Genomic DNA, 18,163 nt, shown 5'->3' with positions numbered 1-18,163 from the left:
CTCTGCAGTGGAGGAACAACTCCTTTAAATCACTGCTGCTACTTGCAAGGTGAGCTTTGAATTACGTCCTTGAGCATGATGAAGATTTCTGTGCTGACTACGTGCTCTTTAGACCTCTAGATTGAAGCAAGCACATACATTCTTAGCTGCTTTGGTGGAGGAGACCAGAATCAGTTCTGCAGTTACTCATCCTCCAAGGATGTGAAGTCCCATTTAAACCAGTGGGCGTTGAGTTCAGTGCCCCAAATTGCAGCTCAAATGTTATGTGTTCCTGTAGAAGATTCAATGAAATTAAAGTAGCTTAAATATTCATGTGACTCAGCTTTTTAGACAAATTACAGGAAAAATGAATTAAAATACATAATCAGATCCTTGCATGAAGCACTGAAAGAAAGCCTTGCAAAAATTCTCCCGAGAAGAAAAATTCAAGGAAGGTTCAGCATAGTGCTTTCCAGTCCCTTTAGTCTTGGGGAAAAAATCATTTATTTATAGTGACAAAATTGTGCAAATTGTATCTAATTGTCATCTAATTAATTTGCCTTTACTCAGCTTTTAGGTAGCAGTAGGGGGTGGAGCTTTAGGTCAGTGTGTGTTGCACATTTGCTTTGCTTTTCCTCCTTTGGCTGGGGGTAGAAAGGGAGAATTGGCAGCCAGCCTCAGGGCAGCCACTTAGAGAGGGTGGCAGAGGGAGCATGCAAAAAGCATGCCAAGAGGCAGGGCACAAAAGCTGTGGCATGTGGACACTCACTTTGCATAAAACATTTGTCTTCTGTATTATCTTCTGTGGATAGCTCAGACCATGCTGAGCTCAGACCACCACAGAGCAGCAGAGAACAAGAGCAGCTGTTACTGATGGTGTGAAGCTGCCCTCCTTGCTGGCCTCGGTACCCAACCACATTAAGCAGTGGAACCAGAGACATTAATGAATTTATCACTCTGTGTGGTAGATAAATGTGCTCCTCTAATTATACTGTCAGGTCTAAGAAACAACCTTCCTACAAGTGTTGTTGGCATAATTATGGTAATTGTGTAGTCCTCTCAACCACAGCTGTATGTTGGCTATAGAATAGCAGTGCGGAGGGGCCTCATGGGGGGGAATGTAATGTCAAGACAATCCTTATTTTGTTTTTCATTTGTTTAAACAATGCAAGCTTCTGTGTAAAACTCCTTGCCTTAGGTTTAAAAGATCCTTGTTAGCAAGTGGTGTACGCTGATAAAATGATGAAGGGCAAAGCCAAGTCACTTTGATTGGAATGCTCAACTAGCTGCTCTCAGAAATTAAAACATTAGCCCTCACTTCACTGCACCTTCAAAGAGCAGGATTTAAACCTTCTTGACATTTTTTCTAACGTCATCCATAACTGCAGATAATTTATAAACCTCCAAACAAGTGTGAGTCATCCTGCTTTTAAACCCAGTGACTTCTGTACTGAATAAATTGTGCTAGCTGAGAAAGGAAATTTCTCTTCAAAGAGGGGCTGAAACATTTTTAGATGTATTCTGTCATCCACTACCTCAGCAAAGCTCGGCTTACGTATGTATGTGCTCTAGATATGTTGTACTTGCCCCAGTGTTTGAGGCATACGCATGTATGTGTTAAACAGCTGCCATAACAAAGATGCACGTACCTCTGGCAAGCTGTGCTGGATCAAGGTAACGGCCTGGCCTGGTGCAGCCAACAGGGAGGGGCAGATCGCCCCAAGCAACAGTATCCTTTTGTGCCCCCAGCTGGGACCTGTGGCAGAGCTGACCTCCTGGCAGAGGAAAGGTAAGGAGGAAGAGAAGTCTTGGGGGTGGATCTCTTAGCCCTTAGCTGAGGTGGTTGAGTCACCATCCCTGGGTGTGTTTATAAACTGTTTGGATGTGGTGATCAGGGACATGATTTAGCGGGGGGTTGTTAGGGTAATATAGTTAGGTTGTGGTTGGACTTGGTGATCATTAAGGTCTTTTACAACCTGAGCAATTCTGTGATTCTTTTATTTATACCAGCTTCTCTTCAGCTTTGAAGTCACCAATATTAGGTGACGGAACAGCCTCCAAGAGCCTGCCACTGAGCACAGTGGAAAACTGGGGTCTGATCATAGTTCTTAAACATACTCCTCTGTCCAACCGTGCTGCTGGGTTTTCAGATACTTTTGGTATCTTGTATTTAGTCAAGCCAGCCGGAGAAGGAGTTAATGATGCTGAGCAACAAGAAAACAAAAAAATGGTGGCCAGTCTGTGTCTGCCTTCTCTCCCACAGCTTCCCTGGGGCACTCTGGCTTTGAAACACACTGCTGGGAGCACCACAGGAGCTCACTCCAGTGGACAGATTCATTGGGTCTAAGAGCATCCGGGTTTATATCCAAGACGTGTTTTGCAGTAGTATATTCTCAGCTTCTCCTTCAGGATTGAGATGAATTATTTGATTTAGACATGCGTGGGAAAGCTAAGCAGCAGATATTGATTAAGGTTTTGTCTTTATGGAAGTCACTACTTGCACGGTTGTAAGAACGTAAATCATCTGACCACATTCTCTAGTATTTGCTTTATTGCTCATTCAATACCTGAACTCTTGCCATCTTCAAACAGTGCTTTGTAGTTCTACCACAGTTGCTTCCATGCCATTACTGTCAAACACAATGTAACCTGTATGCGTGAAACTAATTGAATGGTCCAGTTAGTACAGAAAAAGTTTTCTACAACTGTTCCTTGCTTTACTTGTAGCAAATATCAAGAAGAGTTTCATAGTCAGTGCATTTTGCTGTACCTCCATCATCTGGAAAACAACACCATGTGTTGTATGCAAATACTGTAAGCAACAGTATCACATATGGCCTTTGAAATCAGCAAGAAGGCATTAAAATAAGCTGAAAAAGTACCCTGGTGAGCCAAAAGGTTTGTGGCCAATTCAGCGCATGTGGGTGTGCAGGGAAAAACATAACTAAAGCCTTGTGGGGTCTTTCCCTTCTTTCTAGCTGAGTTTAGGAAGCTGTAAGTATAGAATAGGAACAGTGAAAGGCAAATAAGAATCCCCGATGGGCAAGGCTATGAGAAGGTGTTTCTCAGAACTTTCTAAACAGATACTGAGAAACACGATACCACATTCATCAACTTTATTTGTCAATTTCAGTGTTCTTTTTCTGCTCTTAATTATGTGTATTCAACAAGGACCAGAGGGAATGGTTTCAAGCTATGGCAAAGGGGATTCAGGCTGGACATTAGGAGGTATTACTTCTCAGAAAGGGTGGTCAGGCACTGGAATGGACTGCCCAGGGAGGTGGTGGAGTCACCGACCCTGGAGTTGTTTAAGGAACAATTAGATGTTGTGTTGAGGGACATGGTTTAGTGGGAGCTATTGGTAATAGGTGAACGGTTGGACTGGATGATCTTTTAGGTCTTTTCCAATCTTGGTGATTCTATGATTCTATGAATCTCTTTTTAACAAGTTTTATCCATAGAAATCTAAGCAGTGGAAAAACTTCATGAATCCTTATTTTCAGAGGAAAATGCTGATCCTTCTCCTGCTAAATATCAGTACAGTAAGATTCCAGATTCGTGATATTTCCTGAGAATTTGAGATCTTGTATGCTTATACCACTCCAATAGTAAACAATTAATTGCTAATAAAGGAAGTTAATAACTTCCTTTTTGGAAGTGTTCCAGGGTCTATAGGATGCTGTATTTTTTTGAGTACTTTTTCTGAAAAAAACTTTGGTGCCGCTACTGCAGGTTTCCCACCTTTGCTGTTCTTTAAATACTGAAGATCCAGTTTTGCTGTTTAAGAAAGGGAAAAAGTGTAGAGAGAAGGACCAAAGAGGGAAGAACAAGGCCAGAGCGGGAGTGACACAGGAACTATTTTCCATGCATAAGCCTGTACTAGAGCAGATACACTCACGAGGAAATGAGTAGGAATGGGCAGTAAAAGGAAAGACTGAGAAGCAGAGAGGCTGAGTGGAACCGCTTCATTCTGACCCCTCCTGAGGCTCCCATTACCTCCTGAAGGGACTGAGGTAACACATGCTGATGACAAGGAGAGGTTGGGAGCAGGGAAAAAGAGGGCTCTGAAGGGGAGACCTGGCTGGCGGAGGATAGGCATTCTCTTAAGCGTGTGGATATTTGTCATTTGTTTCTAAATACCTGAATCATAAATAAAGTATTTATGCTAAGTGGCAATAAATTAAAAGTCCCCAGATGGAATCTGTATTGCCTGCAGCAATACACTGTAAATTATTTCTCTGTTTTTATCTCAGGCCATGAGTTTTCTCTGTCTTCTTTTCTCTACCTGCCTCGCTGGGGAAGGAAGGAGTGAGCAGCAGAGTGGGTGCTTGGCTGCCAAAGGAACCAGCTCACCTTGGGAAGCTGCATCACACTGTTTCCCAGTAATTCTTACTGCCTGTCATTATCAGAAGTCAATTATCAGTGTTTTTTCAGCTTCCATCTTCCTTACACCTTTTGGAAAGTGTGTAACATCTGCAATTAGGAGGCAATTCCATGCTAAATACTGTTAATAAGTACCACTGTTTCAAAGTATTTTAAAACTAGAATAATTTACTGATGCAACATACTAGTAGTACAGGGTGGTTCCTTGCTGTACCTTCAGATTCTGTTTCAGATTTGTGGGTAAAACTGACATTCACAGTACATTTTTGCAGTAATGCTCCATTTAACATCAGCTTGTCCCCTTTTGCTCTTAAAAAAAAGAAAGTGTGGCTGACTGCAAAGGGAAATGCTTAATTAACATCACAGAATTAGGCTTGTGTTGAGTTGTGTATGACATTCTTGTTTTGTTTTTAAGTATAGAATCTGTCTTGACAAGGTATATGCATTGAAATAAACAAGTTATCTCATGAAGAGCTCAACTGTGGTGATTATTCTCACAGTGATGAGATTCTGGCCTCAGGCTACTTGTTTGCACAGAGATAATTTGTCACCTTCAGTTGGCAGTGAGATCCACGCAGGCATAAGTAAGAAGGTTTTCTTATGCAGAATTTATTTAAACTTTGGCTCTGAATTTGACCCTTGCTCACAGTTAGACCTGTCAATGATATGTGACAAGAAGACTAATAGGATTTTGAAGGAGGGCTGTTATTTTAGCAACCAACTTTGCCTTGTGAAATGCATTATGGTGGGGCTGCCATCAGCTCCTCTGCTCATCCCAGCAGGTACTTTTACAGCCATGGGGATCCAGGACCAAGGCAGCAGAAAAAGAACTTAAAAATTACACAAATCAGGAAAGACTTTTTTTTTCAGAAGAAGTAGGGCTTTAATGCAGCATATTGCCACTGTGCGATTACACAGCCGAGTGCTGGATTCACAACATCAAGAAAACCAAAGTATTGCACTTACTTGTCTCTTGTAGCCATATGTTTCAAGTTACTTTGAAAGCAGTAAAAGAACTTGTGGAAGAGTCCTGAGATATTATACGGAGTGGGAGATGATGTACGTGCTGAAGTTACTGAAACAGGATGTTTTTTTCCCAGACTAATCATTTTATTGCAGTATTTATTGTGTTTTTCATTAGAATTTAGGAAAAGAATATATATAGAAAGAATAAATCTCACACAGTGGTAACTGTAAAAAGGACAGCTTCTGCTCTGGGGCTGCGCTAATGGGCTGCCAGGTCCAGTTCTGGTTTGTGTTACTGGTTCTTTTGGAATGGAGCAAATTGGGAAGCAAGCTATCAGTGCACTACATGGAGAGGAAGGCTGTGCTTTCTGAGAATAAAACCTCTTTGTATGTATTATTAAGTTGTTGCCTTTTATTTGGCTTTCTCCAAATTTTTCTCAGGAAATGTTCCTGTTATGACATCAGCTGTACCCTGTGTCTATGGGAAAGTGTATTTCCATGTGATACTTCCAGATAGTTCTGCAGGGAAGATGCACAGCCAGTGCTCTAACAGCCCTCCGAGCAGCCCATGGCCTCAGGCAGTATTCCTCTCATCCATGTGCTCTTCCCTGGCTGCTGGTTGTGTGGTGTTATGATGACAGGTTCACAATTGAGGTTCACAAAGTATTTCAGTGTTTCTTACGAAGCTTCTTTGAAATGTTAGCTAGTTAGTGTCACACTTCAAGGTATTCCTTTTTGGATCCACAGAGCGGACAGGCTCAAGGCTTGGGATACCTTCTGACAGGGAGTGGTTTCTCTCTAATGAGCTGCTGCTGTTTCGACAAGTTGTGGGTTGTATTAGATTTGAGAATGTGGGAAGAGAGAAGGCTGAAGAACAGTAACAGGAAACACAGCTTGGTGGAAATGGCTGCGCAGAGGAGGTGGCAGATTCTGAGTAGCAGCAGCTGACTGATAAATAGAGCCATTATGGCTCCGCTCTGCTACAGGAGCGGTTTGGAGGCAGCGAGGAGAGGCCTGGTTTCCCAAAGGAAGCTGAGGGACTGCATGCCTATGTACCAGAAGCCAGCTTCTGTGAGATCAGCCCATGTCCTGGGCTCCCAGCTCAATCTGTGTTAATTAGAGATACTGGACACCGTGTGGCTTGAGGTCCTTATTTAATGTCACAGATTTATAGCAGTAAAAATGAATTTGTCCCATCAGCCATTAAGCTTCAGTGAAAGAGAGACAGTGTTTATGCCAATTGCTCCAAGTTTCACAGTCCTGAACAGCTTGGTGTCCTGCTTTGCTGCCTTCATGTTGTGTGCCTGGCAACTCCTCTTTCATACTGGCTTGCTTTGGTTTTCTCCCTTTGTATTTGATGGTGATTGTGACAGTGGAAGATGAATGACACTGGCAGATGCCGTAGGTGTGTAGTGCAGGAAGGTTTTATGCAGGAGCCATTCTGAGCTCTGCTGGATTTCTTTCTGGTTTCCAGAAACCCTGCTATGTTAGCCCCAAAGCCTGCCCAGCAGGCTGTCATTTGGAGATGTCAGCAGCTGCCTCATAAAAATGGGGATAATGGCATTTGCTTTGTTTATGAAGAAACTTGAATCCCGAAGTTTGGAGGTTAATACTGGATTAAATAACTTGAATTCTGAAATTAGACTCCTCATCCAGTGCAGAAATTTGAAAGTAAATACTGTTTGGCTTTGGTTCTGAGCAGTAAGTAGCTTTAGTTTAAATAGGTGTTACTGAGTGTTCGGTGGCTTTGAGCATCAGGATGTTCCTATAAATAGGAATACAGTTGTTTAACCGTGGGCTCCTGTGCAGGAGCACAAGGCCCAAATAATAATTACGTTTTACCACTCAGCATCTAAGTGCAGAGAAAATCTGCTGACAACAAACATTTGTGCTGCAGAGAACAGAGGATAGCCTGTACTTTCTCGGCACTCTGATTCTCAGTGTTCCTCCTGAATGCACAGAGAACATGTCAATGTAAATAAGAGCAAAGAAGTATTGTACTTTGCTGCGTAACTACTTTTTATCTACCAAAGTAAAAAAATACCCACCGTAGTTGTACACTTGACAAAGCTTTGCTTTCTAAAACACCGTGGATAGAGTATGTACACTCATTTTAACATCAGGTTGACACTAAAACAATTGCTGAGATGAAATTAATTGAAGCTATAAATATTGCATGGTGTCACTTTCTCTCTCTCACTTACTTCTGAACTTGTAAAGTGCTGCCTAATGTCCCAGCACACACGTACCTGCGGCTGGAAGGTCTGAGGTTGAGCAAGGTGGGCTCACTGTGTTTCAGAGAGAGGTGTGGAACTTGGTGGGTGTAGAACAGTGGGCTGTAAATTATAGTTATAAGCATAAAGAAATGAACTCACAGCTCCTCAGCGATGTGTCAGTGCCATGGGCTGCAGAATGTGCTTCGGTTTGTTTTGAAGGTGAGCGTATTAATGAACAGTGATGTTTTAGAAAAGGAAAACAGTGAAACCTAAGGTCATCAGTGGTACAGGTTCCTCAACTTACATTCCACCTTTTAAAAGCCAGTTGAAAGACGATATATGTCCCTCTGGTGGCTTTTCTAGATGGAAATTTAGACCTCCAGCCAGTCTGTTCTTGACTGAAAACTTTTATTTCAATGTGCAGATAAAAGGCCAAAATGATTAAACCCATCACTGAATATCACTGTTACGACCTTTGTAACATTCACTTTATTGCAGGAGCTGGGAATAAAACAAAAGTAAATGCTGCCTTTTTTATGTGTGTGTTGATGAAGCTTTCTTTTATGACTGTTGTAATGAAGGTGGATTACTCTTACAAGATGTTAACCATAACAAGTTCAGGTGTTGTCAGTGATACGTCATTTTTGTGGGGTAAATAACCAAAATTAGTTTGTGCTTTTTATTCTCTCTTCCTGTAAATGACAGTTAAATGAGACTAAATTGCCTCTCTGTTTCCAAATGTCACTTATAGGCAGCTGCTTTCTGAACCTCAGAGATGCTCACTAACAGCCCGGGTATTGCTTTACCTCCCTGCACTATTTATAGTTAATGTCAATGCAAGAAGTTCTTTATCTCTCTGCCTCGTTTTCTTCTGGAAAATTAGGGATATATGCCTCATTTTGGAATTGACCTTCAATTTTTCCAGCCTACCTAAGATGAGAAAAGGAGGCATATTGCGGTTCCCCAATTTCCAAACAGCTTTTAAACATATTGTTCTTTAAAACTGCTGAATATGTATGCACTTCTAAAGCACAGTTTTATAGCAAGCAGGCAGTGATTGAGACTGTTACAGCAACTAAACACTTTCTTGGTTGGGCATCTGTGAAGGCACCAGTAATTTCTGAGAGACAGAAGAGAAGCTGTTGTGGTGAGAAGCAGGCGTTGACCTGAGCAGTATCTGATGTCAGTGTCACAGCAATTGGCTGCTGAGAGAGTTGTTTGGAAAACAGATTGCTTTTTCAGAGAGTTACTTGGATGACAGTGATTCTGCAGAGAAATTATTTTTGAAAGCTGCAGTAATTTCTTACTTAATGCAGGCCTTGTTGTGCTGAGTACAGGAATATGGTAAAAACAGCTTTTCCTTTTGGTATCTGAAAGTACTTTGGGCATCCGAATGATCTTTTTGCTGTAAGACTGATGACAGTACCCTGACTGACCAAGATGCTTCTAGCTTTACACTTTTTAAAGCTCTCTTTTCAGAGGGTAAAAAAAGTCCAGTTGTTTGCACATTATTGCACAAACAGAGGGGATACAGAGGGGCAGTGACCCTGTAAGATGTTGCATGCCTGAGGTGTGTTGACTTGTTTTGAGATCTGCAGAGGCCAGGGATATTACTGTGGTGTGGGGGCTGGAAGACTGGGACTCAGTAATGTCTGGCTTGACCTTAATGATTTTCAGTAAGTTACAACATCTTGCAGGCTGAAGTCATGGGGATGCCTCTTTGGAACCACCCTTAGGAAAACTGGGGCAGGAAGAAGGAACAAGTGTGTCTTTTGCCTTATTAACTATGTCTCTTGTATTCCATTGCTGTCCAACAGGTTTTCACTTCTAAGAATACCCTGTATAATTGTCAGTCTTTCAAAGTTGGAAGTCTGCCCCAGAATGATACTAATTTTTCAGGAAGCCTGAATAAGGCAGTCGTACTGCAGAAGTTAAAGCATACAGACACGTAGAGTCTTTTGCTTTTTGTTTTATGTGTGTGTGTATAATACCTTGGTGTCCATGAAGATTTAATCTGTCCATTGGGTCCTGCTCCACTATGTGTATGGATAACATCTTGTCTCTTTTTACTTCCTGTTGCTCCGTAAGTAAAGCAGATGTAGGTGAGGGTCCTTCAGTCATAGCTAGCAGAGATGTAACCAGAGATGTGGAGTCTCCTAAATTTCAAGAGGGACTGACAGGCTATCTATGTCTTGCAGGTTATTGCCTTGCAAAAGGAGGAGTAATAGGGGGAGGAGAGAAAAGGAAGAGGAGAGAAGGGAAACTGAGTATACACAAAGCATAGGATCCACAGAATGGAGCTGTGGAGTGGGAAACAAATTTGAGTGTGCTTTTGTTCAACATCTTCATAAAGTGCCCTGGATGAAGGGATAGAATGCATCCTTAGCAAGTTTGCTGATGATACAAAGTTGGTAGGAGCAGCTGACACACCAGAATGCTGTGCTGCCATTCAGTGAGTCCTGGACAGACAAGGGTGGTTATCCTCCGCTTCTACTCTTCCCTCATGAGGCCAATTCTGGAGTACTATGTCCAGTTCTGGGCTCCTCAGTTCAGGAAGACAGGGAACTTCTAGAGACAGTCTTGTGGAGGGCCACAAAGATTATGATAGGCCTGGAGCAGCTCCCTTATGAGGAAAGGCCAAGAACCTGAGAAGGGGGCTGGAGAAGAGAAAAATGAGAGGAGAACTCATCAATGTCTATAAATATCTTAAGGATGGGAGTCAAGTGGATGGGGGCAGGCTCTTTTCAGTGGCAGCCAGCAAAAAGAAAAGGAGCAAAAAAAAAACAAAACAGGATACAGGGCGTTCCATACAGATATGAGAAAAAAAAAAACAAAAACTACTGTGAGGGTAACAGAGTGTTGGAACAGGCTACACACAGAGGTTGTGGAGTCTCCTTCTTTGGTGATATTCAGAATCTGCCTGGATGCTTCCCTGTGAGTCCTGCTGCAGGGAACTGCTGTAGCAGGGGGTTGGACTTGATGGTGTCCAGAGGTCCCCTCCAACCCCTACAATTTTGTGGTTCTGTGGATGACAAGGCAGGAATTTTCCAGCTCTGTAGAGTACATCTGTGGCTCTGACCCTCTTGAGGAAAAACCTCTGTTCAAGGGGCAAGATTTTAAGCTGTTGCCAGGGTAAAAGTCTAAGAAACATAAAAGAAGGTAAGTGTTATCCAAGAGAGTTGCGGGCAGCCAGTTTAAATGGATTTTGTATCCATTGTTTGTACTGCTGATTGAAATGCACAGGCTACTACATCTGCAGTAGTTCTGACATTTCTACTCTTGGATGCTTTCCAAAATCTGATTGCTTATGCTATTTCTCCATCCATCTTAAAAAATAAAAAAAAGTAATAAAACAACAACAACAAAAAGAGCCTCTTTCAGAGAAGAGTCCACATAAAAATAGCTCTAACCTATGAATTTGCTTATCTGAATTTTATTTATGTGCTCCTTCTGTCCTGTATTCATGGTGAAAGTGGAGCAATATTAATGGAGAAACAGGAGACAGAAAGAAGGAGATTAAGACAGGCGAATCTCTGGGGCGCTGCTGTCTGCTTGGCAGCAGGTGGAAGAGCAGTTAGGCGTGAGGAGCTGGAGAACTGCTGTGCTTTTAGCGAATGGCTGCATGTGGGAACGAAATTCAAGAGAGATGGCAAGATTCGGTCAGAAGAAAGGCTGTCTGCTGAGTTTAATTTCAGATCCCTAATCGTGCAGTGTGGCGACAGGGGAATGAAAAGGTCTGTATGGGGTCAATGGTGTCTTTGTTTTGAAACCTTTTTAGGCATTCAGCGATGCAGAGTAGTGATAGAAGGAAGAATTGCTGTGGTTGTATTATTATGTTTTAAAAATTTCATTTTAGTTTTCTGCAGTTCTGAAGGGCTCTGTCTAAACCTGGGAGCTGCACCTTGAATTCTTAGCTTAGTTCTAGTCGGACGCGGTTTGGTCAGTGACTGCTCCCAGACCAGTAGTGAGTGGCTAAATAGTCCCGTCTGTGTGAGCAGTGAACTGAAACACTGGTAGATTCATTAGAATATCAGCTGTAGGAAGGTAAGGATGAATGAAATGCTTCTCTTCAGTCTCCTGCAAGAAACCTTAGGATACAGATGGGGGAATTAGTCTCAGGATGAGGGGAGAAAGGAAATAATTGGACCAATGCGGCTTCAATGTATCGACAGATCTAGTGTCCAGTGTGCAGGTTCAAGTTTAAAATCTTATTGATGATCTCATCCACAGTATACTATGCACGGCATCTTAAAGCCTTGAAATCCCTTCTCCGACAACCTTGGAAGCTTTATTTGTGGAAGAAGCCCTTCAGAAGTGTGTGGGGTCCAGCAATGCATATTGAGTGCATTTGTGCAAACGTGTTTTGGTGTAAAATTGATTTGTGTTGTCTTATTCCTTGTAGCCACTTAAAAAGACATTGAATTTCCCTTCTAATGTCTTGAAGGTCTCAATTATACATTTAATTGCTACCCAGAAGGCATCTTTGAGAGGAGGATTCAGAGGACACATGCCTACGTTAAAATGCAAAGGCATGTTAGTTAAAGAGAGGGAAATAAAGAAAGAAATATCATCAGATAGCAGTGGGATCTATGTGGGAACTGTGCTTTGGTTAGTTTTTTCCCAGGTATCACAACTGTAGAACTTCATTATGAAGATCTCAACTCTTTTAATAGTTATATCTGCTAGAAGCTGTAAAGAAATACATTCTCACACTATAGCAGATATAATATGTTATAATTATAGTGCAGGAAACAACATAGGTAGCAATTTGCTGCATTACAGTTTTCCAGTCATTGAAATTCTGCTGCTAACATTTGATTGGTGAGCAATCCTGAAGTGGCTGACCAAAATGCAATGAACCTTTCTTTATGCTCCTAAAATGTATTAAGCCTAATACTCTGTGTTAAAAATACCCCAGGCGGTACAACAGCTCTCTGGTTCGCTCATAGGATTGGATCCTCCAGTAACAGAGTTTCAGTGTTTAAGTACATGAAGACCTTCCTTGGTCTGGTGGTGTCTGCAGTAGTTTTTTAAAACTACTGCACAAAAGCACAGACTTTCTATAAAAGTTGGTAGGAGAGATGTGGTTTCCCCAGCTGTTGTGGTTGGGGATTCATTGGAGCCGCAGACCGGTTTCTGATGCAGACAGTACATTTAACTGTGGTTGTGTTACAGCAGAGTTAGATCCCCTGTGTTAGAACCCAGTCCAGTTTCTGATATCCAGATCCCAAGCTGCCCTCTTGAAAATCCCTTTAGTGCACTTCTGTGGATACAACTCCACAACATGGTTCTTTGTAAACTCTCTCAAGGTTTCCAGTTTTTCTCTCTTTGGCACTTCTCTGACCTGTTGAAAAAATGATAATCTGTTGGGAAGAATTTAAGCTTGATCAGAGCATGGAAGAGTTGTAGCTGATGCACCTGCGTGCTCAAGTGCCCTGCTCACTTCTGAATTTCTTCTCTCAGCATCTCCTGTATTGTAAATATCCAGTTGTTTTCTTCTTACAAAATATGTCAACCATTTGGAATTCCTGATTGTGTTACATTGTTGTTTTCATTTGGCTTAGATTCAGTGAATTCTCTTTTCATGTGCTTTGGGCATGTTTCACGTTTGCTCTTTTCTTTGCCAATATATACCTGTTTTACAGAAAGTGTCTTCTTTTGCTTTCTTCCTCCCTCTAAAATTTCACTCCCTCTAACTGAATAAAATGAGAATTTCTTAATCTTTTTTTCTAGGTGGCCTAGTGGAAAAGAAATTAAGTTGGTCATTGTAGGGATTAAAAACCATCTAATTTTGTGGATTGTATATGTTTGGCTCCTGAGACAGCAAGATTGTTTCGTTTTCCTGGCTGAGAAAACCTGATATTAAAATAGATCTGTTGTCTTTACCTAACCTACCTCTAATCAAAGACAGCTTTAATATTTTTATTTTGAAGGGGCTGTTTTCCTTTAGAAAAATGTCCAGTAGCCAAAGTAGTCCTGTGTTTCCAACTTAAAAGGTATATTCTTTTGAAAGAAGTTGTTTAGCTTTCTTATTCCAATTAAAGTCAATGTTGTAAGTCACAGTTATTTTACCCATTTACTATTTAGCATAAAAAGAATCAAAACAACAAACCATTGAAAGGATTTGTCTTCTTACTTCATCATAAAAGTACCTTGAAATGATCTGAAATCATTCTGTTCCTTCTCTTCTCTGCTTCTCCCTCTGCTTCCATCCCACACATTTCTTCTACTTTAAAGTTTTATTGCTCATTCTTACTTAAAAATATACATACATATATATGCTATATTACAGGATGGAGATCTTGGTTCCTGAAAAAGGCTTTTATTTTTTTCTTTCACATCCTGTAATTGATTTTCACATAAGGGAATTTGAAATGACACTGACCTTATCAGCTTTCTACTGAGTTATATAACATCTTGGTTTCTTGAAGATTTCATCTCTATAAAGGTGAAGTCACTGCAGCACAGATGAGGAAGTCAGCTCTGGTGCATAAAATACTGTCTCGTCTCTTTCTACCTGTATGTTACATGCCTCATGTTTGGTTATGGGATTTTTCTACAGGAACAGATGGTTAATTCCTACCTCTTTAAAAATAAAAGCTTTGTATTCTATGAATATGTATATCTCTATAAATTATTGAATTCCAAATAGATTTTTTTTTTTTTTTTCCTGCTGTATACATTGTAGAATAAATTGAATGGAAGCTGAAGGGAGTTGGTATTTTGTTTACATAAATTGAGCACTATGATGTTCTAAATGTATGTCATTTGTCACCAAGTGATCTTGGAAAAGCTGTGGGGCTGGATCTATGGGGGGTCACTGTAATGATCAGACAGAGACAGACACTGGTTTGCTTCATGTAATGCAGATTCCTGCTGCAGAGTAGGAACAGGCTTTCTCTCTGATTTCAGATATCTCCAAGCAAATCTTTTGTTGTTCTAAAATATTTCTATAAAAATATAAACCCAGCATTAATCTTACAGCCAAACTAAGCCAATTCCATCTGTTTTTATTTACCAAAACCATGCATTATCCTAAAGTTTTACCTTATAGAAAATTATGAAAGTATAAAAATTGCATAATCCAAAGGTATGCTTCTTCTAGGTTTTGACTTAAGTAGAAAGCTTGTTTTTAAGCCTAAATCATCTGAAAGCGGAAAGCAGTCAACTGCAGTCAACTGTATAAAGCACTGGAGCTTTTAGACTCAGTGGGGAAGGATCTACTACTCACTATAGGTAGCTCCTGGATCTACACCTGCAGGTATTCATGCAGCTGGTGTTTCAAGGAGGAGGCCCTGCTTGGCACATGGAGCAGAGCCACTCTTACACCCCTGCAGTAGGCAGGAGGGTTTGGTGCCAGCTGGTCCTTTTCCATTTGCATTTAGGGAGGGCTGGCTCGAAGCAGTGCCTACTTCCAGTTTGGATGGACAATGGAGTGCACCCTTTTGCCTGTTCGCTATAAAGACTTAACACTGGTTTTAGAAATGTTGTTTGCAGGCTCCTAAGATGGCAAGAAATTAGCCCCAAATTTAATGGGATCTTAATTGAATGTAGAATAATGCACAAGTCAATTCAAATACATGAAGAGAACTGGATATAGTCTTCTCCTTTTTATCCCCTTTGTTGATATTCCTAAATTCTTCCTCTTCCTTTTACTTTTCATGAGTGAGAGATTTTTACCTTTTTGTTCAGAAGAGCAATTAGCAAGGCTTAGCCATAATGTTTTGATTTCCTAATGGTTACTTTTCCTAGAAGATTAGCCAAGGAAAAAGATAACATGTCGTGAGACTACTTAAAATACATCTTGGAATCCTGACAATATTTCATGGACAGAAAATGCAATTTACTGATTCTTATTTTGTGTTTAGACTAAAAGTCACTGATTTATATGTAGGATTTCTAAAACCTTGACAGTTTTACTGCATGCATCTAAATTCAGCTTCTGTGTTTCAGCTTGTATGCTATTTCCTTACAAATGCCAATCAGGTGGTTGTTTAACAGCTCTGCCTTGGAGCTGAGCTCTAGTTAGGAAACTAAATGCATAAATGCCTCTAAACTCACTTGCCTCATTTAACATGCTGCATCCTCATTTGTCATCTGAGCTCTGGTTTTGATGACTTCCAGATGTGTTTAAATCTCTCCTTGGCTTCTCTTTCTCTTTCTGTCAGACACGAGCTCCTTATCTCCTTACACCAGTCTTACGAGGTTGGTATCTGGTTCTGGGGATCTTTCACCTGGTGGTGCCAGCTTGGCCTCAAGGTGCTCTTCCATCTGAAATGGGGGAGAAAAGCTTCACTGTGCTTTGGCAAATCAAAGTACAGGGCTTTTTTATTGGATTCTTCTTTAAATAATGCCATTATGATGCTTATAGATTGCTAGTGTCTGCAGTGGGTGCAGTTGCAGTGCTTATAACAATTCTGCTCTCTGGGCTTATTGATTTAAGAATAATAATATAAAATCCTTCAGGGCTCCTGTGTTCTGCAATCTTTTCTTTCTATGTTTCTTCATCTCTATTTTGTATCACTGTGAGTGAAAAACTCAGGAAAAGATTGCTGCTTGTCACAAGTGTATATCTAACCAGCAGCTCAAGGGAAAAGTTACCTATTTTCTCTGGTGGGGGCATTTTGTCTTCAGCATGAAACTAAATTGTGGTCTTAGGCTTGAATTTTAGCATCACCACCTGCTGCCTGTACATCCCCCCTGTGCAATGGAAAGAAGAAACAAACAGTGTGGGGCCCTTAATACCTTATCAGGTGTGCACTGCAGCCAGCACAGCAGAGGCTGGTCACCATTCTGCAGCTGCAGGAGTGGGGTCTGGGGCGCCTGTCAGCAGTGCTGCTTCTCTGTCCATGCCTTCCCATACTTCCTCTCTCTCCCCTGATGTCTACCCACCAACTGCAGCTAAAAGGTTAAGAGGATATTGAGAGTGTGACTGAAACGCAATGATCCCTTTCATACTGTTGCACTGTTAACATGGCATATGTGGAGACTCCCCTTGGCATTTTCTCCTTTTGCTGTCAGTGTGTTCCCTGCTTGTTCCACCAGGGTTATGCTGCTGAGTGTCCCTAAAGGTTCAGGTAATAAAATATTTCTGGATCTTTGGTGGTTTTTTTCTCCCACCTGCTAAAGCCTTGGCTAACCTAATTTATGAATCGGAAGTAAAAATCAGGATAGGTACTTTTTCAGACCTTTACTGCTGGTGCCCAGTGAAACTCTCAAGAAAAAGTAGCTTGGGTGTAATAAGAAAGCAGTATGTTTTCAGTGAACAGTGTGTTATGTGGAATAGAATGGTATAGTTCTGTTGGAAGGGACCTTGAGAGACCAACTATCCCAACTGCCTGACCACTTCAGGGCTAACCAAAAGTTAACGCATGTTATTAAGGGCATGATCCAAGTGCATTATGAACACTGACAGGCGTAAGAGATGAACCACCTCTCTAGGAAGCTTGTTCCGATGTCTGACCACCCTCACAGTAAATAATCCTTTCCCAGTGTCCAGTCTGAACTTCCCCAGTGCAGGTTTGCAGGTTTCTCTTGCCTTCTGTCTATCAAATAATAGTCAATAAAGCCAATCAGTGGAAAACTAATTTAATTCAATCTATGCGTTTACCGCACATTTCATTAGAGTGTTAAAATTATTCTTCAGAATGCTTGAGTTATGAGTTTAAAGACAGAAACTCAATTCTCCTTTGGCTATGTTGATGAAGGATTCCTCGTTTTGCCTAGTTTTTAACTTCTCTTTGACAAGTTAGGAGCTTCCAGAGAGATGTATCTGGTATTATATCCTGCAGAGTACTTTGAGAACCAATTTATGTTTCTAGCAAGGAGAAATGTTAGACGTTTCAGTCTCCTCCGGGAACAGCTTCTGCCTCTCTTCACTCTTAGAAGAGCCTGACCTTTGTGAGTTAGTGCTAATTGCTTCACGTTATGACAGTTGCTTGTTGTCCTGTGAGAACTTTTGGAGGAATATATTGCACACACATTGCAAATATATATAATCGTTACTGCAGTAGTATGCAAATATAGTGTCTGTATGAACTGAGTTGCCTAAGTGCCTCAGAAGGGTATTGTTTACTTGTAGTTCCAACTGCTACTCTTTGTCCAGTCTTGCTCTTGCCTTTTATTTAGCGAAGACAGCATGATGCTTCCAAAGACCTCTAGGTTTTAAATATCTTTTTCAGTTCTGCATCTGTGTAATGTTCTATGCCTGGTTCTTAGGAAGGTGAAGCAGCAATAATGGCTTCCACATGGCAGCCTTGCAGACCAGTGCCAGGGCAGGAAGCTGATGCCTTTGAGAAGGAGCACTTTGACCCTCAGTGTAAGAGAGAGTCTGGTAGCTTAAAAAAGAGAAGGGGGAGCTCCATTTGGGAAGGATTATGAGAGTCTGGATGAATGTCATGATGGTGGTGTCTTCTGTACTGAGTTAACCCTCTCAGTCTAGTGGCTGGTCACTCAGTGTCAGCCTCTGCACTCTGTCCAACTACTTATGCTAAAGATGGTGGCTCTTCTTTACAGCAGTAGGTCCCAGTTTGCTGCAGGCTGCCCAGCATCCCTGTGCACACATTGACAGCACAGGGTGCCTGGTTGCAGGAGTGGAGTCTGTATTTTAAGGGAAGTGC

At 41.3% G+C, this 18,163-nt stretch overlaps 1 protein-coding gene across 16 annotated transcripts in view; it reads left to right on the top strand.

Annotated features, from left to right (window-relative positions):
• Positions 1 to 18,163, top strand: part of OXR1 (oxidation resistance 1) — a 226,494-nt gene that overhangs the window by 89,863 nt on the left and 118,468 nt on the right. For 2 of the 16 annotated variants that reach the window (XM_085537071.1, XM_032442873.2), the window contains exon 1: positions 1,450 to 1,768. The exons of 12 other annotated variants lie outside the window; for them this stretch is intronic. The gene's annotated coding sequence lies outside the window, so the exon portion shown is untranslated. Of the gene's footprint in view, positions 1 to 1,422; positions 1,769 to 18,163 lie in introns of those variants that run through there. 2 more of the 16 variants (XM_085537068.1, XM_085537075.1) reach the window with 2 other exon arrangements.

Source organism: Coturnix japonica, chromosome 2 (assembly GCF_054131305.1).
Source record: "Coturnix japonica strain WE chromosome 2, WE-NBRP24, whole genome shotgun sequence".
Taxonomy (NCBI): domain Eukaryota; kingdom Metazoa; phylum Chordata; class Aves; order Galliformes; family Phasianidae; genus Coturnix; species Coturnix japonica.
This window is presented reverse-complemented; position numbering and strand designations above follow the sequence as displayed.